At 44.9% G+C, this 26,271-nt stretch overlaps 2 long non-coding RNA genes across 8 annotated transcripts; one reads left to right on the top strand and one right to left on the bottom strand.

The window, feature by feature from the left end:
* The first annotated feature begins 729 nt into the window (after positions 1-729).
* On the top strand, positions 730-20,425 carry LOC309525486. Its single transcript, XR_014216338.1, has 3 exons — positions 730-1,020; positions 18,096-18,230; positions 20,328-20,425. It is a non-coding gene; the product is annotated as an uncharacterized lncRNA (long non-coding RNA).
* LOC309525404 lies at positions 19,897-25,782 on the bottom strand. Of its 7 annotated transcripts, XR_014216234.1 has the most exons (6): positions 24,990-25,782; positions 24,116-24,197; positions 23,409-23,515; positions 22,011-22,234; positions 20,181-20,242; positions 19,897-20,036 (listed from the first exon to the last, which is right to left on the bottom strand). It is a non-coding gene; the product is annotated as an uncharacterized lncRNA (long non-coding RNA). The 7 variants fall into 7 exon arrangements; XR_014216233.1 differs by having other exon boundaries at positions 20,181-22,234; XR_014216235.1 differs by lacking the exon at positions 22,011-22,234.
* Positions 25,783-26,271: the final 489 nt, after the last annotated feature.

Here is a 26,271-nt window from a genome sequence, read left to right as displayed (position 1 = left end):
ACAAAATGACCAGCCTCTCATCCGGCCCTGCACTGTTCCAGGGTCTCTCTCTTGACAATCCTGCAGGTGAGGAAAGCCCCGTTGCACAAGCAGAAGCCTTTTCTGCCTGTGGAAAACAATCCAAAACATAAGACTTATTTTAGGGTTGCCGTATTTCAAAAAGTGAAAATACACAAAAGTTGTTGAGCTTTTTTCTCTTTTTTTGCAAAGTTGGGTTTTTTGTGGGGGAGAGCTTTTTTGCAAAATCTAAAAGAAAAGAAAAGAAAAGTTCTTGAGCCATTTTTAGGGAACTTCGTCAAAATCTGCACTGCTGACATGAGCTGACATACATCTGATTTTTTCCTGGATGTTTCAGCGATTTCCATCCGGACACTGTTTCTGACGGTCTAATCCTGGTTATGTACACACAATTCAGGGCGTATGGCAACCCTACTCCCTTTGTCCACCTATATCCTGCCTTTCTCCCATAATGGAACTTGAGGCAGAATACATGGGATTCGCAGCTGGTTCGCTGTCAAGCCACTGACCACACTCAAACCTACTTCACTTCATCTCTTTTGCATATCTTAATCTAAGTATACAGGAACAGGGAAAGAAAAACCCTAAGTGGCAACTACTATCTAAAAATGTCTTGGGTGTGTGTGGAGTTATTACTATGGCACATTTACTTTAGGAACAAAGCACCACAGCAGGAGACATTTCACTGCTTATCGCTTCGAGGGCCCATTCTGTTTGTGAAATGAGTACACAATGTAGCTCTTAGTGTTCCTCTTGACCTTCGAACTGTGGCCTTTTCACTTGACCTGCACTCTCGTAAATCCAAGTGGCAAACAATGAGCCTGACTCTGGCTCCATCGCATCCGAGAAGACGGTGCTCGCTGTGAGTTCAACGGGGACAGGATCGGGCCTTGTACGCAGGCCAGCTGGCAGAAAGCGCATCTGAACAAAGCTGTTGCCAGAAGTGTTTTGTCAGCCACCAAGGAAGAAGTACAAAGGGTGCAAACACACGGCAAAGCCTCTGTGAGTGACTTTAGCTGCATGCTTTTTAAATAATAACAATAATAAGCTTTTAGCTGCCTACATGGCAAGCAGTGCTTTCAACTAACAGGTGGATTTGACCAGAGGGCATTGCTTTTACTATTCTGCAAAAGTTGAGGTAATCTCACAAGAGTATATTGTTGCACACCACTCCAATCTTCAAGTGGTGCAAGATCCCAGGGGTTTCAGACACTTTACCCAGGGTTCGTGTTTCCTTCGGAATGAGGAACAGTAGCAGAGACTGTGGTGTCTATGATATATGGTTTATTTGCATGTGCATACAACCTGAGCCTACGATGGAGGGACTCACAGCATTAACACCCCAATAGAATATTGCTTCACCCATAGCTTTGGATGCAAGCATCTTTCCTTCACAGGTTTTAGCCTGCTTCTTCCTCCAGCTTCTAGCTTCCACACACACAACTCAGCTCTTTTCTAAATCACTACCAACAAGTTGAGGGGCCCACCCATTTGCCGTCTGGCACACAACCACTTCCTTTGTTACCTTAACAACCCAAATTTAGAGGGCCATTATCAAGAAGCTTGTCCGGCTATTCCAACAACATGAAAATCCTTCCTTAGATTTTAACACTTTCTGGATCCAGGAATTACAGTAGGCTTACAGCCTACTGCCCCTTCCCACTGCAGCACATAACAATATATAGTGTAGCAAGGAAGGGAGTGTTCATTCTTCCAGCTTTCCTTGGAAAATCATCCATGCTGTTTGCTACATTCTTGCTATCTTCTATAATTTTCCATTGGATAATTACTCACATTGAGTAAATGTGGGATTCTATTTCCCATTATCTAGCTTTCTACAACTATCACTCAGCTGACTGCTGGACAGTAGAACAACAACAGCCCTGTTGTTTTTCAAGGTTCAATCTGAACATTTACTGAATATTGGAAAGGATGTAGGCTTGTTTAGCTTGCTGGTGAGTTTATGTTTTCGCCACCATAAAGGTCAATCTTGCAATATTTCCAAGTGCAGTGCATAACTGGTAGTGTGTTATATGCCCTAAATGCTGCACAGACCATAGTAATCCTGACTGGGGAGGAACCATAGCTGAGTGATAAAGCAGCTGCTTTGCCTGCAGAAGGTCCCAATATCAATTCCTGGCATTCCCAGTTTAAAAGACTAGATTGCAGCATGATGAACATATATACCTTATATATATAGGAACCTGCAGGTTCAGCTTTCCTCCTGGAGGCATGGAACTTCCGCTCTCCTAGTGCAGACCTTAGAGTTGAGTGCTGCAACTCCTCAATTTTGACAGTGCATAACTGGCTACCCTGGTTGTGATCCTGAAAACAAATCCTGAGCTATGCATAAGGTCAGAGAGACTGTCTCTGTCTCTTGTCACCATCTGTGGCCTAGCCATTTTTTGTGCCTGGCTCTGGTTGATATAGTTAAAGCTATGGTTTCCCCAGTAGTGATGTATGGAAGTGAGAGCTGGACCATAAAGAAGGCTGATTGCCGAAGAATTGATGCTTTTGAATTATGGTGCTGGAGGAGACTCTTGAGAGTCCCATGGACTGCAAGAAGATCAAACCTCTCCCTTCTGAAGGAAATCAGCCCTGAGTGCTCACTGGAAGGACAGATCCTGAAGCTGAGGCTCCAATATTTTGGCCACCTCATGAGAAGAGAAGGATCCCTGGAAAAGACCCTGATGCTGGGAAAGATGGAGGGCACAAGGAGAAGGGGATGACAGAGGACGAGATGGTTAGACAGTGTTATCGAAGCTACCAGCATGAGTTTGACCAAACTGCGGGAGGCAGTGGAAGACAGGAGTGCCTGGCATGCTCTGGTCCATGGAGTCACGAAGAGTTAGACACGACTAAATGACTAAACAGCAGCAGCAGCAACAACAGCTGGTTGATGGACCTTGAGGAGGGCCAGATCTGGGGGTGGAGGGAGGAGGGAGTCTGAGGGGATGTAACAGCTGGAGAGAGAAAGGTTTGCCCTTCCACTGGAGAAAATGGGAGAAACAAGCCAAAAAGCTTTGGCTTCCTGGCGTTAGATTCCTGGTGTTGCATTCAAACCAAGGGTTGTGCTCTTTTGTTTCCTAACAAGCCATGCTTGCTAGCCAACCCAAAGCCATGGTTTGTTGTTGCCTTGGTGGTGATCTTCCTCTTCCTCTTTTTCATTAAATTTCTATACCACCCTTTGCCCGAAGATCACAGGGCAGTTTACTACAAAAACACATGATTACCTACCATATTCATGAACAACACCAATGACACCCCCTTGTTAGGGAACGAAAACCTGGTTTGGATGTAACAGGAAGCCAAGGTTTCCTGGTTTGTTTTCCTAGCTCACGCCAGTTGTGGAAGTGACTGGGTAGTGTGCAACAGCACACTCCTTGTTCCTGACAAAACATGGTAAACCAGAAAGTTTGGCTTATCATTACAAACAGACACGGCCAATGTAGACAGTACTGAGCTGGAAGGAATGGCAGTCTTGACTTGCTGCAAGGCAGTTTCCTATCTAACACCCCCATCATTTACCACATCAAAACTGTCTGCAATTATGTATTCAAAGGGTGTTTTTAGAGACATGGAATAAACGTTTAATGAATCACAAAACTCAATGCTTTATGGGCTCGCTGCCATTGTGCATTTCTCTGCATAAAATGCAACTTTATGTGCTATGTACTTTTCTTAGTCTTTACCCCCCACTCCAGAAAGTGGGATCCAAATTGTATCCTATTACAAATGCAATCACGCGAAGCCTTTTTATTAGTAATTCTATTTTCCCTCGAGCGAAGAGTAGAATGTGAATGAATTGTCAAAGATTGCTTTAAGTGCCTCTGATTGAGGAGATGATCTCCAAAGTGTAAGGAGACATAAAAGAATAAAACTAACAGCTGCTATATTTAACATCAACTTGCCTCCGGTTCACACACACTCGTTTGGGATGGCTGTTTTGCATTCGTCAATCCATTTCATGTGTCACGTTTTGAAATGTGTGTACAATGTCCGTGCACAGGGCAGTCAGCTCCCAGCCTCTTCCACAACTTCCTGAAAAGTAGGGTTGCCAAAGGGCCAATAAAATAAAATTAATAGGCTTGCCTGTCCCTATAAAAGAAGTTTGAAGTGCAGCAATTAGCAGGCAAAGCTTGCTGTAGCTCAGTGCTAAACAGTAGCCCCATTTGGACATTTCCCACGTGTACAAGAAAAGTTTTGGATTTGATATCCCGCTTTTTCACTACCCTAAGGAGTCTCAAAGAGGCTAACATTCTCCTTTCTCTTCCTCCACCACAACAAACACTCTGTGAGGTGAGTGGGGCTGAGAGACCTCAAAGAAGCGTGACTAGCCCAAGGTCACCCAGCAGCTGCATGTGGAGGAGCGGGGAAGCGAACCCAGTTCACCAGATTACGAGTCTACCGCTCTTAACCACTACACCACACTGGCTCTTAACCACTACACCACACTGGCATAGAGGCTTAGTGTAGAGGCTAAGCAATGGAGAAGGTAGCAGGGGACCACGCTGTGTGGCATTGGCCATGCCTCCTGCATGTTCACATGTACTGCCTGCAATGGAAAGCTTGTGCATGAGCAGCTACTCACATAGAGACTTCCATGGATTGGATTGATCTTTATTACGGCCATTGGCCCGTTACACGACAATTTCCCATACCGACATATTATACTTAAACCTCCAAATTTAAAATCGCCAAAACTTACAAAAGACAAACAGTAACCGAAGCAAAACAAAAACAAAAACCACCTCCATGGGAGAAGGATCCCTGATCAGGCAAGGGTAATAAGCAGCTGCCCACACACAGACTTTTCCTGTGCAGATTCATGGACATCTAGGAGGTAGGGAGGGGAAAGAAATTCGATTCAGTTCACATTCAAAGGTGAATGTACCAAATTTGCACTTTCTGAAACAATACGGGAACCCAAACACAGCCACCCTTTGCTATTTGCCCTTCTCCGAATTCTGCCATTGCAGCTCTCCATCCAGGTGATGTGTACAAAATGCATGTGTCCATACAAATGCACATATTAATGAAAATAATACGCAAAAAGGCAACATATTGGGGAAATTGCTTAGCAATGATGTGTTCACCAGGCAAAATTGTGTGTACATTAGGAGAAATTCACAGATGAATTTCCCAGAGGATTTAAATAATAATAATAATCACAAACTGATGTGAAAAAGTGGAGAACTGAATTTAAGATTGGGAAAAATGAGAAAGTGAGAGAAACCGAAATTGATGCATTTGTCCATCCCACTTAGGAGATGGGGCCAGTAGTGTGACCTGCTGCCCCTTCTGCACACAACAGGGTCTACACCTGCTTAGGGCTTGTGTGACCCGCTCCTTACTGCTGTTAAAGAGTCAGCTTCAGGTGCCAGCTCACAGGTTTGCAGCCTTGTTGTGGCATGGACCCATCTAAGGAAACCTCTTTTCTAGCTTTATATGCAGGGTAATCTTAAGCCAAGGCAGAATCAGAGATGAGCAGAGTGCAGATGAGGACTGGCTGGCATGTCTCTGTGTGATTTCCATTTACAGTGGATCAGCAAGGCCTTCTCAGATCCCAGTCATTTAACAATAGTAAGCATACAAAGGTTCTTCTTCTTCTCTAAATTGGGCTGCTAAAACAAAAGAGCTTGGCAAGAAACCAGGAACATGAGCTCCTTTCTGATTAGGGTGGCCATGTGTCCTACTTTATAGAAAAGAAGGAAGTCTTCTATTTTTTGAAGGACTGCCAGTCCCCTGTTTGAAGGTGACCTCTATTTGAAGTCTGGTTTGAAGATAAGGAACCATAACAAGGGAGAGCAGGAGCCTTGAAGTTGTTCACCAGGCGTTAGCAGCACCTGGTCAGCAGAATGAGCCAATGCACAAGTCACCCGGTGTCTTCCCCAGTAAGCAAGGTGTATTGTGTTTATTGTACTGTATTTAAATTCTAGTAATCATTTTTTTAAAAAAATTTAAGGGATGCGGGTGGCGCTGTGGTCTAAACCAGTGAGCCTCTTGGGCTTGCTGATCGGAAGGTCGGTGGTTCAAATCCCCGCGATGGAGTGAGCTCCGTGAGCCAGTGTGGTATAGTGATTAAGAGCGGTAGTCTCGTAATCTGGGGAACCGGGTTCGCGTCTCCGCTCCTCCACATGCAGCTGCTGGGTGACCTTGGGCCAGTCACACTTCTTTGAAGTCTCTCAGCCTCACTCACCTCACAGAGTGTTTGTTGTGGGAGAGGAAGGGAAAGGAGAATGTTAGCCACTTTGAGACTCCTTAAAGGGAGTGAAAGGCGGGATATCAAATCCAAACTCTTCTTCTTCTTCTCCCATTGCTCGGTCCCTGCTCCTGCCAACCTAGCAGTTCGAAAGCACACCAAAAAGTGCAAGTAGATAAATAGGTACCTCTCCGGCAGGAAGGTAAACGGTGTTTCCGTGCGCTGCGCCAGAAGCGGCTTAGTCATGCTGGCCTTATGTCGCAGAAAAACTGTCTGCGGACAAACGTTGGCTCCCTCAGACTGTAAAGCGAGATGAGTGGCGCAACCCTAGAGTCGTTCATGACTGGTCCTTTACCTTTTTTTTAAATCATTTTAAAATTTGCTTGTCTGTATATAAATTGCCATTTGTGAATGGTTACAGCAATTGATGTCATCTTTTCGTTTTGGTGATGCAAATCCTCTTTTTTTGGCAACGCTTAACTGACCATCATTGTTCTGGTGTTGAAAATCTGAGCTGAGCATAAGCTCGGAGGCATACTGCTTCTTAATTTTAAATGTATTTTCTGCCCACGCACCAATCCTGCAGTCATTATTCTGTACCTGGCATTTGTTGATGGACCTGGGACAGTGAGCCCATGGCAGGATGATGTCCTGGGCCCCTCTTACCTTGCCAACTGGATAGGCAACCACAGTTATGGCCACTATCTTGATATCCACCAAAAGTAAATCATTCCATGTAATACACTAAAGCATTTTTTTTAAAATAAAAAAGCTTAGTTTAAAAGAACTTTCTAGAACCTCAAAGCAAATTACAGTGGTGTGGCACAGGCATCCTCCTGGACACCTCAACCAGAAGGACCAGCTCTGAGAAGGACCCCGTTGGCCCTTTCTTAGCAAATAATGTATAAAGCAAAAGTAGGACAGGGGGCGGAGGGAAAAACAAAGCAACATCCCAAGCAATCCCAATGCAATCTGTTACCTGAGTTATTAACACTGAGGACATTTGTCTAAGCATATTAATTAAACACGAGGGACCTTAATTTAATGGAGCGTCGAGCAGAATGTGTCAGACCCTGTAGAACCTCTTCCCAAATGGGGTTTCTCCTGCCTCAGAGGGAAACCTCTCTTGGCCTTGCTCATTTCCACAACCCCCCACAAATTACATACACATATAGCAGACGAGGGCTGGAATTCATATCTGAATGATACAACAAAGTGTTGGTCAGGGTAGGAAGCACATCTGAATTCTGCTTCAGGCAGCAAATTGTCTTGGGCTGCCGCTATACAGAAAAAGATGTTTTAGAAGGCTGCCTGGGTGGCAAGAAGAAAGAGCTGGAAGACTCTGAAGACCCAGCCCCAATTCAACCCCCTGCTGCAAGTGAAGGGAATCTTGTTTCCACATTCCCACACATCAGCATATGCAACCCAGACGTCAATGTGTCATACATCGGCTGAGTCTTGCCCAGGAATTTTTTTTTACTGGTGTGAAGCTTCACCCCATCTCGTAACACCCTGTCTCGACTTACATCAAAGCTCCAAACCAGGAGGGTACAAACAGCGCACCCAAAGTTGCTTTAAATAAAAATAAAAAATCATTACAAATAAACAAGACAGACATTTGAGAGACAGAAACAAATGATGGCTTGCCTATTTGGCATCATATGGTTCACAACTTAAGAAGAAGAAAAATGATGCAGAGAGGAGAAATGGTTATTGCAGAGAGATAGAAACAATGCTATGAATAATACGGTCATGATTCCACGGAACCACAATGGAGTGTTCAGTAATAAGCCCTGGAATGAATTAAATCCAGAAACAAACAAAAATTTAACCCTAACCCTGCCAGCCACAAGTTTGTCTTTTGACATAGGTCACGGATGGTCACCATGTAGCTGCACAGACCATGGTTTGGCTTTACCCCTGGAAACCCATAAAGAATGAGTGCAGATATTACAATAGGTAATACTTCCTCAAACCAGGTATCGAGGGGAAAGGTCAAGTTAGTCCTCTGTCCCTGGGCCGCGGTTAGTCGAGCGACGACAAGCAGAATTGTCATTGGTGAAGATGGACAGCAAACAAAGCTGTGGATCTCAAGAGGCCACCGTGCCCACTTTATCTGTGGTTTCCTGCAAAACTTGCCTGGGACCCTGGAGAACTGCAGTCAGTCCAAGTAGGCAGTACTGGGCTACAAGGGCTAGTGAGCTGACTCAGTATAAGGGAGCTCCATATGTTTATAAGTAGCATGTATGGAGCTCCCATCTCCATTAATAACGTTTAATAATTAGGGGAAAGTAGTTGCAGCATCTCACAGGTGGCAAGTACAGGGACTCATAGAAACATATATTTTTTTTGTTAGCTGCAAGACTCCTGTGGAGTTCAAAGCTTGTGAATCCATTTTAAAAGTTGGGGTGGCCTGGGAAAAACTTTATGGGGTGTGTATGTGTGTACGGGTGTGTGTAGGGGAGTGGGAGGAGGGAAGAATTAGACCACACATGTGTTGCCTAAACCTAGCATTTTAGAAATTGGTCATCATCATAACCCCTTCTACAGTGGTACCTCGGGTTACAGACTCCGCTAACCCAGAAATAGTACCTTAGGTTAGGAACTTTGCTTCAGGATAAGGGCAGAAATCGTGCTGTGGCGGCAGCGGGAGGCCCCATTAGCTAAAGTGGTGCTTCAGGTTAAGAACAGTTTCAGGCTAAGAATGGACCTCCAGAGTGAATTAAGTTCTTAACCCGAGGTACCACTGTATTGTCAATGGCTGGAGGTGAGTGTGGGTCCTTTTATAACCCAAACACAAGAGGGGAGGTATCAGCAGGCTTGGGAGAACTCATGAGGAGGTGCAGGGGAGGTTGTATTTCCTGAGAATGCTCCGGGGACTGAATCTATCCCAGCACCTACTCCTGTCCTATTATCATAGTACCGTCGAGAGTGTCTTAACCTATAGTATATTATCGTGGTATGGGAGCAGCTCTGAAACGGATAAAAAAGCTTTACAGCGAACAATTAAAATTGCCCAGAACGTTATTGGGCTCCGACTACCAACCCTGGATGAGATCTTCACGTCTCACATCTTGAAGAAGTCACATAATATTCTGAGAGATCCCACCCACCCTGCTCACAACTTCTTTGAACTATTGCCTTCGGGCAGAAGATATAGGACAATGAAAACACGAACCACACGCCTTCTGAATAGTTTCTATCCAAGAGCTCTGATTGCACTAAATAATGATCTCAGGGCCAGTTGCAAGGTTTAGTAAGTAGGGAGTGGAAGGAATGAGATAGGTTTTAGGTTATGTTATGCCTTTAATAGGTCATGCTATATTCTAGACTATGTGTGTTTTATAGATTTATAGATTATGTCCAAATAGGATGAGAGCTCAGAGATACGTGCAGATGTATATGTGTACCCAGTCTTTGGGTGGGTGTTTGATTTTCGTTGCTGTGCATACTGTGTATATACGGACAATGACAATAAATTATCTATCTATCTATCTATGAGGTTGAAGAAAACGAGAGAGAGAGAGAGGGAGAGAGAGAGCGCTCTAAAGGGAGGGAACCAAAAATTTGCCCAGTGGGGGATGAACATGCTCAGTGGACATGGAATGCTGACTAACTGGGGGGGGGGACGAATGCAGTATCATGGAACTGGGCATGGCTGCCTGCCTCACTAAACTAGAGACTTTGTGGGCAAATGGCCCCCATATCTGATAAACAGAGCTTTACTAAGAGGTTACCGTAATTACAACTACTACTGCAGCAGCAGCAGCAGCAGCAGCAATTCACATTAACAACAACAATTCATATTAACAACAACAATTCACATTAACAGATCCAAAATCACCACTATTTCACCACTGCATGCCTAAACATGCATTTACTTCAGTATGTGGGTCTCCTGATACCTTATGGTTGTCCTTTTCTGTCTTCCCCCATGTCACAAACCAGCCAAAGTGAAGCAATTCATACCCAGAGCACATGATTCAATACCCAAAACACTTCCCCTCTAGATACAGTGAAGAGGGGGCTGCAAAGACTTTCACATTTGTTGCAGCATTATTTATTGGCAAGTCACTCTGGACTCAGCCATGGAAAGACTCTTAGAAGTTCACAGATTTAGCATTTAAATTGAGCGTGGCCTTCTCCAGAGGAATCATTTAAAAGATTAAGTAGGAGCAAGGCTTTGGGATGTGATTATTTACAGTTAGTCTATAGCCAAATTAAGGGACTACGGGGTTTTAGTGCCACTCTCAAAGTACTCACAACCACCCCAAAAGGCCCTCATGTAAGGCCCATCAAAGTAAATGGATTTTGGCACAAGAGAACAGATTGAGAATCAAGCTCTGTACCCTGCTGTAAATTACAAAGTGGATTCTTTTCCAGTGTAAATTGATACCAGGGATTTCAGCAACATTATGCCAGTTTGTCCTTGCTGAGGAAATAGGCTGTAATAAGCCTGTACTTATTGTTGCAGTTGTCTTTCATCGCAATTACTGTCCTAAATCAGAGGTGCCCTTGATCATAGGACACATATTACAGCAGTTTACCAGATATAAACATTTAACATCTATACTGAGCCACTGGGAGTGGTCATTAGGAGATCTGAGATGAGCTGTCGGCAGTATGGTGTTGACACCCACCTCTGTTTCTCAGTAACATCTGAATCAGCAGAGGCTACGCATGACCTGAACCGGTGCCTGGATGCAATGAGGGGCTGGAGCAAAGTGAAGAAACCGAGACTGAACCCTGATTAAGATGGAGACTCTGTGGGTAAATGATTCCCAGGTCCAGTAAACATTGGTTTACTAAAAGGCTAGATACAAATATAAAAAGTTCCACCACTATATTAAGAAACCTCTATCTCGTTTTTGTCTTGGCAGCACCTTTTGTGGTAATGGGACTAGTTTAGGGTTGCCATATTTCAAAACGTTGTTGAGCTTTGGGGGTGAGGGCAAAGTTGTTGAGCTATTGAAGTTTTTAAGCTATTTTAAATGAAAGACCTCAATTCCGACATGGGTTGCCATATGTCTCTCCCTCATTACAGTCGATCAGGTATATGAAGACGAGCAGCAAAGTCAGTCCTCAGGGAATGTGCAGGCGACCTTGGAACGGACAGCTCACGGAAGAACCCCGACCAAACCCAAGAGGAGGCGTGTAGTGGTGATAGGGGATTCCCTACTGAGGGGAACAGAAGCAGTGATCTGTGGGCCTGACAAGATGTCTCGGGAAGTGTGCTGTCTCCCCGGGGCTAAGATCCAAGATGTAACTGAACGACTGCAAGGAATCATAAAACCCACTGACAAATACCCCTTCCTCTTGGTTCATGTGGGAACCAATGACACTGCAAGCAATAGCCTCCAGAAGATCAAAAGAGACTACGAGGCTCTCGGCAGGAAATTGAAGCAACTAAATGCACAAATTGTCATCTCATCTGTCCTCCCAGTTGAACGACGTGGCCCAGGGAGAGAGGGGAAAATAGTGGAAGTGAACAGCTGGCTTCGCAAATGGTGTAAACAGGAACGGTTTGGATTCTTAGATCACGGACTGCAGTTTCTTGAAGATGGACTTCTGGCAAGTGATGGGCTGCACCTCACAACGGTTGGGAGAAATGTTTTTGCCAAAAATCTCAGAAACCTCATCAGGAGGGCTTTAAACTGACTAATGTGGGGGAGGGAGACAGTGCTCCTGAAGGTAGGAGTCTATCAATTAATGAAGATGATCATCCAAATGTCATAGACCAAATGGAGCAAACAGCACGCGGACCTAGTGGTGGGAGGAAAAAATCCTTAAATAAGAGACACGGGGGAATGATTAATGGACTTCAATGTCTGTACACTAATGCGCAAAGCATGGGAAATAAACAAGATGAGCTTGAGCTCTTGGTACAGCAAACTAAATATGACATAATAGGCATCACTGAAACCTGGTGGGATAAGTCCCACAATTGGAATGTAATAATGGGGGGATACAATCTATTTCAGAGAAACAGACCAGACAAGAAAGGAGGAGGAGTGGCGTTATATGTCAGGGATGTGTATACCTGTGAAGAGATCCAAGATTTAGATCCTCAAAGCCAAAGTGAGAGCATTTGGGTCAAAATTAAGAGAGAGAAGAATAACAGAGACCTCATTGTGGGAGTTTACTATAGATCCCCAAGCCAAACGGAGGACATAGATGATGCCTTCCTGGAACAGATGGCCAAGCATGCAAAAGGAAGGGAGATAGTAGTAATGGGCGACTTCAATTACCCGGATATTTGTTGGACGTCAAACTCAGCCAAGAGCATAAGGTCAAACAGATTCCTCACTGGCCTTGCAGACAACTTCATTGTCCAGAAAGTGGGAGAAGCAACAAGAGGAACAGCCATTTTAGATCTGGTCCTAACCAATGTTGATGACCTGGTTAGTGGGGTAGAAGTGGAAGGATCATTAGGCGCGAGTGATCATGCTCTTCTGAAGTTTACTATACAGCGGAAAGGAGCAGCCAAGCATACTAGGACTCAATTTCTTGACTTTAAGAAAGCCGACTTCATAAAACTTAGGGAAGTGCTGGGTGAGATCCCATGGACAACAATACTAAAAGGAAAGGGAGTTCATGATGGCTGGGAGTTTGTTAAGAGGGGTTAAAAGCAACAAAAAAGGCTTTTATGGGTATGTTCGTAGCAAAAGGAAGAACAAAGAAACAATGGGATCACTCAGAGGAGAAGATGGTGAAATGCAAACAGGGGACACAGAAAGGGCTGAACTACTCAATGCCTTCTTTGCCTCAGCCTTCTCCGATAAAGAAAACAATGCCCGACCTGAAGAATTTGGAGCAAATGATTCAGCAAAGGAAACACAGCCCAGAATAACTAAGGAGATATTACAAGAATATTTGGCTAGTTTAGATGTATTCAAGTCTCCAGGGCCAGATGAACTGCATCCAAGAGTATTAAAAGAACTGGCAGATGTGATCTCAGAACCACTGGCAGTCATCTTTGAGAATTCCTGGAGAACAGGCGAAGTCCCGGCAGACTGGAGGAGGGCAAATGTTGTCCCTATTTTCAAAAAGGGGAAAAGAGAGGACCCAAATAATTACCGCCCAGTCAGTCTGACATCAATAGCAGGGAAGATTCTGGAGCAGATCATTAAGCAAACAGTCTGTGAGCACCTAGAAAGGAATGCTGTGATCACCAATAGTCAGCATGGATTTCTGAAAAATAAGTCATGTCAGACTAACCTGATCTCGTTTTTTGACAGAATTACAAGCCTGGTAGATGAAGGGAACGCAGTGGATGTAGCCTACCTTGATTTCAGCAAGGCATTTGACAAGGTGCCCCATGATATTCTTGTAAAGAAGCTGGTAAAATGCGGTCTTGACTATGCTACCACTCAGTGGATTTGTAACTGGCTGACTGACCGAACCCAAAGGGTGCTCATCAATGGTTCCTCTTCATCCTGGAGAAGAGTGACTAGTGGGGTGCCACAGGGTTCTGTCTTGGGCCCGGTCTTATTCAACATCTTTATCAACGACTTGGATGATGGACTCAAGGGCATCCTGATCAAATTTGCAGATGACACCAAACTGGGAGGGGTGGCTAACACCCCAGAGGACAGGATCACACTTCAAAACGACCTTGACAAATTAGAGAACTGGGCCAAAACAAACAAGATGAATTTTAACAGGGAGAAATGTAAAGTATTGCACTTGGGCAAAAAAAATGAGAGGCACAAATACAAGATGGGGGACACCTGGCTTGAGAGCAGTACATGTGAAAAGGATCTAGGAGTCTTGGTTGACCACAAACTTGACATGAGCCAACAGTGTGACGCGGCAGCTAAAAAAGCCAATGCAATTCTGGGATGCATCAATAGGAGTATAGCATCTAGATCGAGGGAAGTAATAGTGCCACTGTATTCTGCTCTGGTCAGACCTCACCTGGAGTACTGTGTCCAGTTCTGGGCACCACAGTTCAAGAAGGACACTGACAAACTGGAACGTGTCCAGAGGAGGGCAACCAAAATGGTCAAAGGCCTGGAAACGATGCCTTATGAGGAACGGCTAAGGGAGCTGGGCATGTTTAGCCTGGAGAAGAGGAGGTTAAGGGGTGATATGATAGCCATGTTCAAATATATAAAAGGATGTCACATAGAGGAGGGAGAAAGGTTGTTTTCTGCTGCTCCAGAGAAGCGGACACGGAGCAATGGATCCAAACTACAAGAAAGAAGATTCCACCTAAACCTTAGGAAGAACTTCCTGACAGTAAGAGCTGTTCGACAGTGGAATTTTCTGCCAAGGAGTGTGGTGGAGTCTTCTACTTTGGAGGTCTTTAAGCAGAGGCTTGACAACCATATGTCAGGAGTGCTCTGATGGTGTTTCCTGCTTGGCAGGGGGTTGGACTCGATGGCCCTTGTGGTCTCTTCCAACTCTATGATTCTATGATTCTATGATTCTATGTCTGGGTTTCCCCGCACATTTTGCCAGTTTTTGGAAATCCCCCCCCCAATGCCATTTTCTACAGACCTAGTAAAGTTTATCTGGAATTCTGACCACCATGTTGTTCACATTTATTTGCATCAAAGCCCAGAATGTGCTTTTGCTTTTAAATGAAACAGATTTCAAAGCTGCACCCAATACACACCCCAAGAATAACTAGAGGAAGCAACTAGAGGAACATTCTGGGGAGAAGGAAAGTCCCATTCATTCTGAGCCATCTCCACCACAGAAATCCAGAAAGGTGGACTGCACAGTCCACTTTAACTTGACTGCAAGTCCTGTGTGGAGTCACCTCTTAGGCCAGTTTTCCCCAACCCTCCAGGTGTTTAGGACTACAACGTCCATCTACCCCAGAGAGGTTGATCTGGCTGTGGCTTATGAGAGTTGTAATCCAAAGCATCTACGGATAGATCATTGAGGACACAGAGTCCTGAAATAACAGCACACAATCAGTTAAGTTAGAGCTGTCTTGCTATGCCTCTGTTTATAAAGTAGCCTCAGAGATCAGGATCTGTTTTCTGTCCACTGCCACCTTCCACAGTTCTAGTTGCAGCTGCCATCTCTAGGTACATGCTCTCAAGATGAATCTGGTCACCTGAGTATCCCAGCTTTTACTCAGTATCTTGCAGGTACTAAGTTTAGTTTAGTTCTTGCCGGAGAACTAAAAAGTCCTCTGAAATTTTCTATAGAGTGAATTAGCTGCCATTTATACTCCTGATGCACTTTAGGTGGTCTCATCTCCCCACAGAAGGTAACCTTTCTTTTCCAGCAGGCATTTCAAGTCAGCTGCATTATGTTTCTCTTCTTTTCTTTGTCAGTGGTTTCTTTTTATTATTGTTTTAGACGCCACATTATTTGATCGCTGGGTTGTTTCATTGATTGCTCTGCAAACCACTTTGTGGTGGCCTTGCATGGTGAAAAGCAGCCTGTCAATATCAGAAATAAAAATACGGGGGACCCGGGTGCCCTCAGCAGGCCCCGGCTGCAGATGGAGATGCTCTGCTGCCGCCAACTTCTCTGCTGTCAGGCAGTGAAGCTACAGCCAGTGCTCATATGTTCTTTGCTGCTCTTTCTCTCACATCCTCCCCTTGTGTTTTTCTCTGTGTAACAGTCGGCACAGGGAGATCCTTTCAGAGATCTGAAGTGCAGACAGCGTGGGTTGCTGCCTGCCTCCTTCCACATTCTCACGTGCGCCCACAGCTCTGGCTCTCTGCCACCTGGCAAAGGAGCATTTCGCTTCCTCGTTACTCAGCTTTTGCCCGCAAGGTTTCTCCCAGCCTTCTGCACAGACAGGGCCACCCTCCTGTCATGCTCTTACACCAAGTAGCTCAGCTGTGCTCCATCCTGAAAGGTTGAGATCCTTCTCTCTGCGTTTGCTTTCAAGTTCTTTCCTTTCTGTGTTCAGCAGCATGTGCTTCCAACATACTGGGTGCCATGTTATTTGTTCTAACTTTCAGAAATAGTGTTTTGAAATTGTGTTTATGTTTGTATCCTATAAAACCTCCCTGCTGAAGAGAATCTGGATGTACAGTGGTACCTCAGGTTAAGTACTTAATTCGTTCCAGAGGTCCGTACTCAACCTAAAACTGTTCTTAACCTGAAGCACCACTTTAGCTAATGGGGCCTCCTGCTGCTGCCGCGCCGCCGGAGCACGATTTCTGTTCTCATCCTGAAGCAAAGTTCTTAACCTGAAGCACTATTTCTGGGTTAGCGGAGTCTGTAACCTGAAGCGTATGTAACCCGAGGTACCACTGTACTCCGCAGGCATAAAATGTGGAGCAGGATGTTATACCACGGTTAGGGCAAGGACTTCTAACATGGAACAAGATTTCCTCTCCTCTCTCTGTGATCTCCCTCCCAAATCTGTTCTGGAAAGTTGGGGGAGGACGCCCAAAACAGATATTTTTTTATGGAGGTGAGGAAGTCCTGTAGCACAGGCAGAAGTCCATGTACTAATGGGGCACCTCTGTTGGATATAACCTTGACTGCGAACTGCATCCCTGTCTTCTTTAACAACAAACAGTGCACTCATTTGATGCTGTTTTCTCTGGTATCTCTTACAATCTACTCCACTTGGACCAAGTGGATTGTGCAAAACTTTCAGATCTTATTGCCCTCCCCAAAGTCACAAACCTGTTCACTTGAGTAGGCTTGATTGCCTACTTTTTACACAAGGTTATATGGATTCTGAATTTTATACACACACACACCAACTCCTCTGGGATTTCCCACATCATAAGCTAACTGTCATACTAAGCTGGCTAGTTTTCTTTCCAAGTAGGGGCTTGGTTTTAATTTATAGATAGGTGAGTCTCAGCATTAAACTAACAGCAGGGTTTGCCCATCACACATGCATTTGCTAGGAAATGGAAGCAGGCGGTAGCAGGTATGGAAGTATCAAGTCAGTGACAAATATCACCTTAGCTCCAAGGTCCCTGTACCCATGCGGGGATGTCCTTATATGGATAAAATCCAGGGCTTTTCTTCAACTAGAACTTGCAAGCTCCTCTCAGGTGGGTGCCAATGCCTTTCTAAGAGAATGAGAGAGATGTTCATGGCGAGTTCCAGCACCTCTTTTTCTAGATAAATTGCACTGCTAAAATCTATACATGTATATAGGGATCAGGGAAGTATGGAAAGCGAGCTCTACAGAAACTCAGAGTGGAAAGTAGGGGAAATGTCATGAAATCGCTCTGAAGAATATCCCAGAAGCTTCTCCCCCAACACCACCAACAAAAGCTGTCAACATGCTACACTTTTGACTATATTGAAAGGAATATGCCAAATGAGACAAGATAAGTATGGACAGAGTTGGAGAAATTGGATCCTTTACGACTGGCTGAAGCATTTTATCCCAGGGATAGATCATGGCTCAGAGCATATGCTTGCGATGGCAGGAATCCAGAAGCCTATGGGAAGTCTGTGAGCAGGGCCAGAGCGCAACAGCACTTGTACCTCTTGGGCTTACCAGCCCCTGGTATTCAGAAACATACTGCCTCCAGCACTGGAGGTTTCACCATAGCCAACATGGTTAGTGGCCTTCTCCTCCACGAATTTGCCTAATCCTCTTTTAAAGCTGTCCAGGTTGGTGGCTCCTGCAGCAGCAAGTTCCACAGTTCAATTATGAAGGTAGGTTAGCATGAAAGTCAGGAACTTTCCCAAGGGCAAGTGAGCTTAGTGGCGAGATGTGAATTTGAGTTTCTTGCATCTTCAGAGCCCTACCCATTGTGGCACCCTACCTCTCAAGCAAACAGAGCAGGATTGATCTACGCTGGGAACATAACTTTCCTGAGGTTGTTCTTGTCTTCCAGGGTTGGCTAAACTATTGTGCGCGGTGCCAGGCATTATTGGTAGGGTCCTTTCCAATGGCTCAGATTTATTCTGGTGTCGTTCTGTGCAGGTTGCTAAAGTCACTCCGCTGTGGATTGGCCACCATCACACTTGCATTGTAGGTGTAACTCCTCCAGGTTCAGAAGGGCAAAGAGGGAAGCAAATTCAGCACCAGCACCTCCCTGCATACCTCTGAAGCACGCAGGTAAGCTTGAATTTTTGCATGAGGGTTCCCCCTTCCCCACTTAATTAACATGCAGCAAAACAAAGCTGTCTGCATCTTCCCCACAAGAGCTGCCTAAAAAAGAAGAAGAATTGCACGAGGCTGAGGCTGGATTTACAAGCATTGTAGTTATAGCAACAGGCGCTTGAGTTTATGCAAGAGAGCTCTGTGAGACAGTTACACAACCGCCAGCTTCACATGAAGAAAAGGGAATGCGCTGGAGAAAGTATACAACCAGGAAGGTGACAGAAAACTCTGGCAAAGGGCAAGGCAAAGATTGCTGCTGGCAGGGAAGAAATCCTTTTGAGATGGCCTGCCCTCCTTTTATTTATTGGTCTCTGCAATAATTTCCCTGGTTTTATTGTGTGTGTGGTTTTTGTTTTGTTTTGCTTCAGCCCAAGCGTCTAGCTTTTTTCTCTCTCCAGGCTCAAACTTTCATGTCTCTCCCTCACCACACCTATCCAAGCTCATTCATGCCACTGAGTAGTGAAATAATCACTGCAGGGAAACAATGCAACCTTCCTACCTGTGCGCTTGCGACTGAAAGCATCCTGCAAGTGTGTAACGCACACTCGTTTGGCAAGGCAAGTTGGCGTCCTTAAATTACACAGTGCTGACTTTCTCTTACTCACCGCAGGCAGTTGGGCTAAAGAGCAATTCTCCCTGCCTGCAACTCAGAGTCCCTGCTAGAAAATCAATAGTCATTTGGCAGCCTCCTGGCAGTGAACCAGCCATATTGCAAAGTCTCCGGAGAAGCAGCTTTTAGTTCCACGTGGCAAAATCAAAAAAGCACATTAACAAAAAAACACCTCAAGACCCGAAGAGTCCTCAGCCAATTCTGGTCCTGCTCTCTGGTCCGATTCACTCTTTACCCCCCCCCCCCCCGGGTTCTTGTAAGACAACCCAAAGCCCTGCAAAAGTTAAAGCCGCTTTTGCTGACAGTCACATGTTGGTGTTGGTCAGGCTGAGAAATTATTCCAAGTTAATTTCCTGCAGTTTATCGGGGTACAGAGGTACCTGGGGTTAAGAACTTAATTCGTTCCGGAGGTCCGTTCTTAACCTGAAACTGTTCTTAACCTGAAATACCACTTTAGCTAATGGGGCCTCCGGCTGCCGCCGCCACACAATTTCTGTTCTCATCCTGTAGCAAAGTTCTTAACCCGAGGTGCTATTTCTGGATTAGCGGAGTCTGTAACCTGAAGTGTCTGTAACCCGAGGTACCACTGTATTTTTATTGATTTATACTGTGTTTTTAGAATTGTATCTTCTGTTGGTGTAACCTGCCATATGGCGAAGGGAAGATAAGAAATCTTATAAATAAATAAAGTAGACCTGAAAAAATTATGACCCACCCAAGCCAAATGCAGCTCATGAACCATAGGCTTAATAAATTAATGCCATATTTTTACTGCTTGCCTGGAATTCTCAAAACTTGGGGTACTGTTAATCAGCTAAGAAGGGCAAAATGTGCCGTTGGTGGTAAATTGTACAGCCCTGACAGCTAATACTATTCCCCTGAGAATAGGACAATTGAAATTAATGCATGGCAGATCAGAAGGTAGATCAGGACCTAGCAAGAGATCAGCGAGGGTTTCCAAAGCCCAACTTATCAACAACAGCAACAACAAAATTCCCCCCACCTAAATCAGGCTACTGAGATGTGGAAGGCCAGCCAGGAGTGAACTTTTCTGTGAAACGACTGCAAGCTGAGTTCAGTCCTTTTTCTGGATGAGAGTATGCTCAGGGGCTTCCGATTCTTTTGTTTTAACTTTGTGTCTAAGGACTCAGCTAGGTTGGTAAAGAAAAAGCATTTTATATGTGTTGTAGATGCAGTTTATTAAAATAACACTGTGACACTAGAAGGCGCTGTGGAGTCCCATCTTTGCCTACCAGATTTCCCTGTATAAGTTTACAACTGTAGCTCTTTTATACCTCACTCTGGTTGGTGGAGCTTGGGGTTCTAGTTGGTAGCTCTTGGGTTATATCTTGGAGTTCTAGTAAAAAAGAAAGAAGATCCATCAAGCCTGAAGTCTGCCCATTCCTGATATATGGCACGTCCTTTGTTCTTCTTTTTTTTAGGCTTAGAAAAGAGTGCCAAAGAACGAACGCCAACGTCAACACCAGAGGATCATCCTATTGCCTGCAATGAATAATACCTTCTTGGTGCTAAATTGTTAAGCCCAGGTTCATGGCTGATGTTAATAACAACTTTTTCCTTGGAAAAATGCCGTATTGAAAGACAATTTCCTGTGTTGCTAATGGATTTGGAGTTCTTTAAACTCCCTTACGGTTCAAGTCGCACGCTTAAAAACAGTACGGAAATACTTACTTTTCCACACTACCCAGTAGAATGCACGACCAACACAAAGTTTGCATCTCTAAAGCAGCTCTGTGCACACTTGCAAGCAAATCTCAAATGGTGGTGGCAGTGGCGGCAACAGCAGCAGCAGGGAGACCGGCACAACTTTCCCCCCAGGGTGTTGCTTGTGATAAGGGGGAATATTAAGACCTCTAATCTGTTTCCAATGTGGAGGTTACAGGGGGCCATTTGGGAAGGAAACCCTGCCAGGAAATGTATGGAGTCTCATTATCTTTTATCTTACTCATGCAGAAAGTTTGCAGAAATCGGCTGCTCAGCCACAAAGGAGCTTTCCCAAAGAATTATGCAGGCCGTGTGTGCATGCTTATCAGGGACTACAAGAGCAACTCTCCATCAGCCAGCTGTGGGGCCTTGCAGAGATAAAGCTATCCCTCTGCCCGGCGCTGACTTTGCGGATAAATCATCCTGTCCCCTCTGCGCCATTACGCCTAACCTCTGCTTGGCCCTCTCCAATTGTTAGACAATTTCGCTGCAAGAGCCAAAACAAATGAGCAAAGCATCTGCGCCTTTCTCAAGTTTCTCCAGCCATTACTGCAAGCAAAAAAAAAAAGTGGAGGGGGGGGGAGAGAAAAGGCAGCTGCTTAGCTTTGAAGAGCAAGGTAGCCCCATTATAAATGGGCCTATGCAGCTTTTAATGCGAGGCAATCCTACACCTGCACACACAGAGAGAGCCAAGGCAGGTGGGAAGGGAACATGAGACGAGCCTGGGAAGGAAAAGTGTGGGGTTCAGGTCTCCCGGATCCCAAGCAAGGTTCTTTTTCAAGGCGCAGAGCATACTCATAATATATCATGATTATCACAACCTTCAGAGACCAATTCATCAGCAAGGAATGCATATGCATTATTTCCGTGATAACACACGTACAAAGTTGCCAACTCTTGAAATAAGGTTTTTCAAAGCCTGGGTCCTTGGGGATCATAGATTAGTAGTTCCAGGAATTGGGGGCAGGGGTGTCAGGAGGCATGGAAAGCTATGCTCATCTAAGGCAGCCTTTCCTAACCTGGTTTTCCCCAGATGTTTTTGGATTGCAAATGCCATCCTCCCTGATCATTAACTGGGACGGACGCGAGTCCAAAATATCTGGCACGTGCTAAGCTACAGAAAACTAATCCAAGGTTGTTGTGTTTTTTTAATTCCACTTTCCTCCAAAAAAAAGCTCCTGTTGACTACATTGTTCTTCCCACCTGTGAGTTTGGAGTAGGCTGAGAAAGAGAGACTGGGGTCTCATCCACTTTTCTGCTTTCCCCACCTAGAAAGCATGGAGGATCCATGGGACTCCTTTCCCATGGAAAACCCGTTCTTTAGTGCTCAATCAGAGCAAACGTCAATCTGGAGAAAACCTGAACTGCCCTTTACTCAAACTGAGAGCTACAATACAGACCTCATGGGCTGGAGGTTTCCCACTCCCATCTTAAAACTGAAGACACTGCTTGTGTTCCTCTTGCATGCTTCCAGAAGCATCTGGTTGGCCGCTGTGAGGACAGGAGGCTGGACTAGACGGGCCACTGGCCAATCCAGCAGGCTCTTCTTATGTTCTTGTGAGGCTGAAAGCAAGGTCCTCCTCCTCTGGGAAGCTGTTTTCCACTTCCAGCTCTAGGGTGGTCCCTGGGGGGGAAAAGGTGGTGGAACATGACACATGGCTGGGAAATGGTAAAAATTTAGGGGTACATCTCTTTAGCTACTCTGGTGTTCACACCTGAGAGTTATGCCAACTTACGCCCTGTTTTTCACATCACAGCATCATATTGAAATAGCATTACCATATTTTTGCTCTATAAGACGCACCAGACCATAAGACGCACCTAGTTTTTAGAGGAGGAAAACAAGGGGAAAAAATATTCTGAATCCCAGAAGCCAGAACAGCAAGAGGGATCTGGCTTCTGGGATAGCCTCTTGCTGTCCCGGCTTATGGGATAGCTGCACACAGCTTCTCCCAGGCAGGGGGATAAAGGCTCCCCCTGCCCGGAAGAGGCTGCGCAGGGCTAGGCCAGAACAGCAAGCAGGAACGCTGCGCAGCGATCCCTCTTGCTGTCCTGGCTTATGGGATAGCCATGCACAGCCACTCCTGGGCAGCGGGAGGAAGGCTCCCCCAAGAGCCGCGCTCCCTTTAAAGAGTAGGCGGAGAGTGTGTGCAGCTCTTGGGGGCTTTTCCCCGAGGAGGAAGAAGGGTAGCCCTTCTCCCTCCTTGGGGAAAAGCCCCCAAGACCTGCACACACGCTCCACGCGGCTCTTTAAAGGGAGCGCTGAGCAGAGCCTCCCGCCTGCATTCGCTCCATAAGACACACACACTGTTATGTACTGAGTTGAATAGGATCCAAACTGCAGCAGTCTGATTGGTCCTAGAACAATAGGATCCAAAATGCAGCAGTCTGATTGGTCCTAGAACAATAGGATTCAGAATGCAGCAGTATGATTGGTCCTAGAACAATGCAGCAGTATGATTGGTCCTAGAACAATGCAGCAGTATGATTGGTTGGCAGAAACCACCCAATCCTGCTCCAGATAGAAGTGAATCCACAACCTGATTGGCTTACAGTAGAATTCCGGAATTAGCCAATCATGTGCAGCCCATTGTGTAAATAATGTATATAAAGCAGATACTGTGAGGGGACTTTCATTTGTTCCTCCTCACCACTATGAGCTGAATAAAGAGCATGAAATCACTTTGCGACTCTGAGTATATTTCACACACATTTCCCCTTACTTTTTAGGAGGGGAATAGTGTGTCTTATAGAGCAAAAAATACGGTACTTGCCTAGGTATACACCTTCATTGTTACCTTAAAGCATAAGTGGCAGACCTGCAGCCTCAGCCAGCATGGCCAATGGCCGAGGATGATGGGAGCGTTAGTCCAACAACACCTGGAGGGCCACAAGTAAATTACCCCTGCCATAAAGAGATGACAATAGTGGTGAAGGAGAGCAGCCACAAATACAGTTTATACTGCTGGTCAATCACATCAACAACGGGGATCCTGTGGCTCACCTACCAGATGTTGTTGGATTCCTACACCCATCAGCCCCAGTCAGCATGGCCGTTGGTTAAGGGTGATGGGTGCTGTAGTCCAGCAACATCCAGAGTGCCGCAGATTCACTATCTCTAAACAGCACATTGCTCTACCAAGTGGTGGGGAGAATGGTACCATTCTCAAATTTCTGATCAGGTGTGGAAGTGGTAGGAACGTAGCCTCACTAATTGCCAGGATCATAGAATTGTATCGTTGGAAGGGGTTCTGAGGATCATCTAGTCCAACACCCTGCAATGCAGAAATAGGCAGCTGTCCCATACGGGGATCAAACCTGTAACCTTGGAAATATCAGCACCACGCTCTAACCAACTGAGCTATCCAGGCTCTTGGTTATGGATATTATGGATGAATGATCTGCCTAACAGCTGCCTCTGCATGTGCACTGTGGGAAGTTGTCACTTGCTGAAATAATAATAATAATAATAATAATTTAAAAATAATAATATACCGTCCTATACCCGCAGGTCTCAGGGCGGTTCACAGAAATTGTTGTCTGTATTGTGTTCCAATCTTCTTAGCCATCCAGGTGAATTTTCCTGGCTTCCCAGAACAAAACACAGAAAAATATGTTCCAGTCAATAATTTAGCGTACCTAGGTGGCAACATAATTATGTTAGCACAGCGCTGTAGGCCTCAGTCTGGTAGCACAAGATGCTATGAGTTTCTTAACACGGGCTGTATTTAAACACATTGGATCAATTTGAATCAATTTGACATGTACACACTTCAGGGCCTGGCTAGTTTCAAATCAATTAAAGTCCTTATGACTTTATGATTAGAACCCCAAGGTTATAAAACATTAATGTAAAACTCACAGTTTAAAGTGGAAACGTAAAATCCCAGAGTTATGCTTCACCAAAAAAAAAAAAAAATCAAAATCACAGGAATCATTATATAAGCTCTGGTGAACAAACAAGGTAAGGGCTATTAGGCTGTAAATTGTGTATAGTTGGATGTAGGTTTTTGTTGTTGTTTTTTAATAAGGAGAGGCTATAATTAGGGTTTGCTGGACAGTTAAATGAAAATGAGGAAGTGCAGTTAACTAGCAGCCTTCAGCCGAAAGGCAAAAAGGGGAACAGAAGCTCCAAATCAGAATGTTAACAATGGGGTCATTTGTACAAATAAACAGAGACATTCTTGTTGGTTTTTACTAGAAAAGTATAATAGATTTGGGGTCACAGTCAGCACAGAAATAGTCCTCATATCACAACCATCTTGCTTTCTTGAGTCCAAGTTGTGGTGCTGGGTGAGGTGTTGGGTTTGGGCTCGTATCCTAGCTCAGCCATGAAGTTCATTACACACACACAGACACACCACAATTTTTAATCTAACCTTATAGGATTGTCCTGAGGCTACCTTGGAGGCATACACTCCAAGGCATACAATCCAAAGCACGTGAAACCATAGAGATAGCCTGCAGGCAACATCTAGTCAATCTACCCAGTGTTCCATGTGATCAGAACGATGGTAAGCATGGCCAAGGATGATGGGACCTGTAGTTCAACAACTTCTGGAAGGCCGAAGGTTCCTTACTCTTCCTAGACAGTGTGGGAGGTTCACATGTCACTTGGTTTGTTCATGTCACCAGCATCTCTTTTTTCAGCTGGTAGCTTTCAGCAGTGGATCGGCACCCTGCTTTTGGTACTCTGGACTTCATTATGCCTGTTGACCTAGGGAAGGCGAGAAATTCAGTTTTGCATCTTAATGAGAAACAACCTAATTCACACTTCTTTCCAATAAGTGAACCGAAACACCTGTCCTTCAAAACGTCACTCGTCCAGATTTTATGAAGCAATTCTCCAACCAAAAAATCCATATATTAGGAAGAAAGTATGCATAAAAATGGCTATGTTGGTGAAAATGACATACAAACATGCATTGTCACAGGAGGAATTGCTAGCAAACATGTGCCCATTACTCAAGACTGCATAAAGTAATTGCTTATTGGGAGAAATTACTGACCAATTTTCATGCGGATTTTTTTGAATCGCAAATTGCTACAGAAATGTGGAGAGTTGCATTAAAGATTGGAAAATTGAGAAATTGAGAGAACCAAAATTGAAAGATACAGTAAGTCCATCGCTATACTGACCTACAGGCTTTGGGTGACACTTGGACCTAATTTGTTGGGTGGGTGGGTGGGTGGGAGGGTGTTAGAGAATAGGCTTGTACACATGTTACACTGAACACAGGGCACAAATTGTCTCTGGACATGTACCTGCAACTATTTGCAAACAACAGGTACACAGGCCGTACACACATTGAACTATACACGTGAACCACGCTCACGTAATCCGTTTTGTTCCAGTAGTAAGCCTATGAATGGAGAGTATTCATGTGAAGTTCACGAAATGGGCAAATCACAGCTAGGGATGCAACCTTTTTCAACCTGCCACTATAGCTGAAACTTTGAAAAAAACCTGCTGTACAGACATTAGCAGGTGATAATGCTTCCTTCCATGCTAGGCAAAGTTTAACCCACTGTGCTGAACAGGACACTGCAGGCCAGGCGTGTTTTTCTGATAAGCCAGCAGCCCAAATCACAACCAGGCTGCATTTAAACCATTCAATTATATTTGTATCCTGCTCAAGCTTGGGGCAAGAAAGTGAGATT

This window comes from Podarcis vaucheri, assembly GCF_965113315.1.
Source record: "Podarcis vaucheri genome assembly, chromosome: 2".
In the NCBI taxonomy this organism is placed as follows: domain Eukaryota; kingdom Metazoa; phylum Chordata; class Lepidosauria; order Squamata; family Lacertidae; genus Podarcis; species Podarcis vaucheri.
Note: the sequence above shows the minus strand (reverse complement) of the source record. Positions and strands in the feature narration are given on the sequence as shown.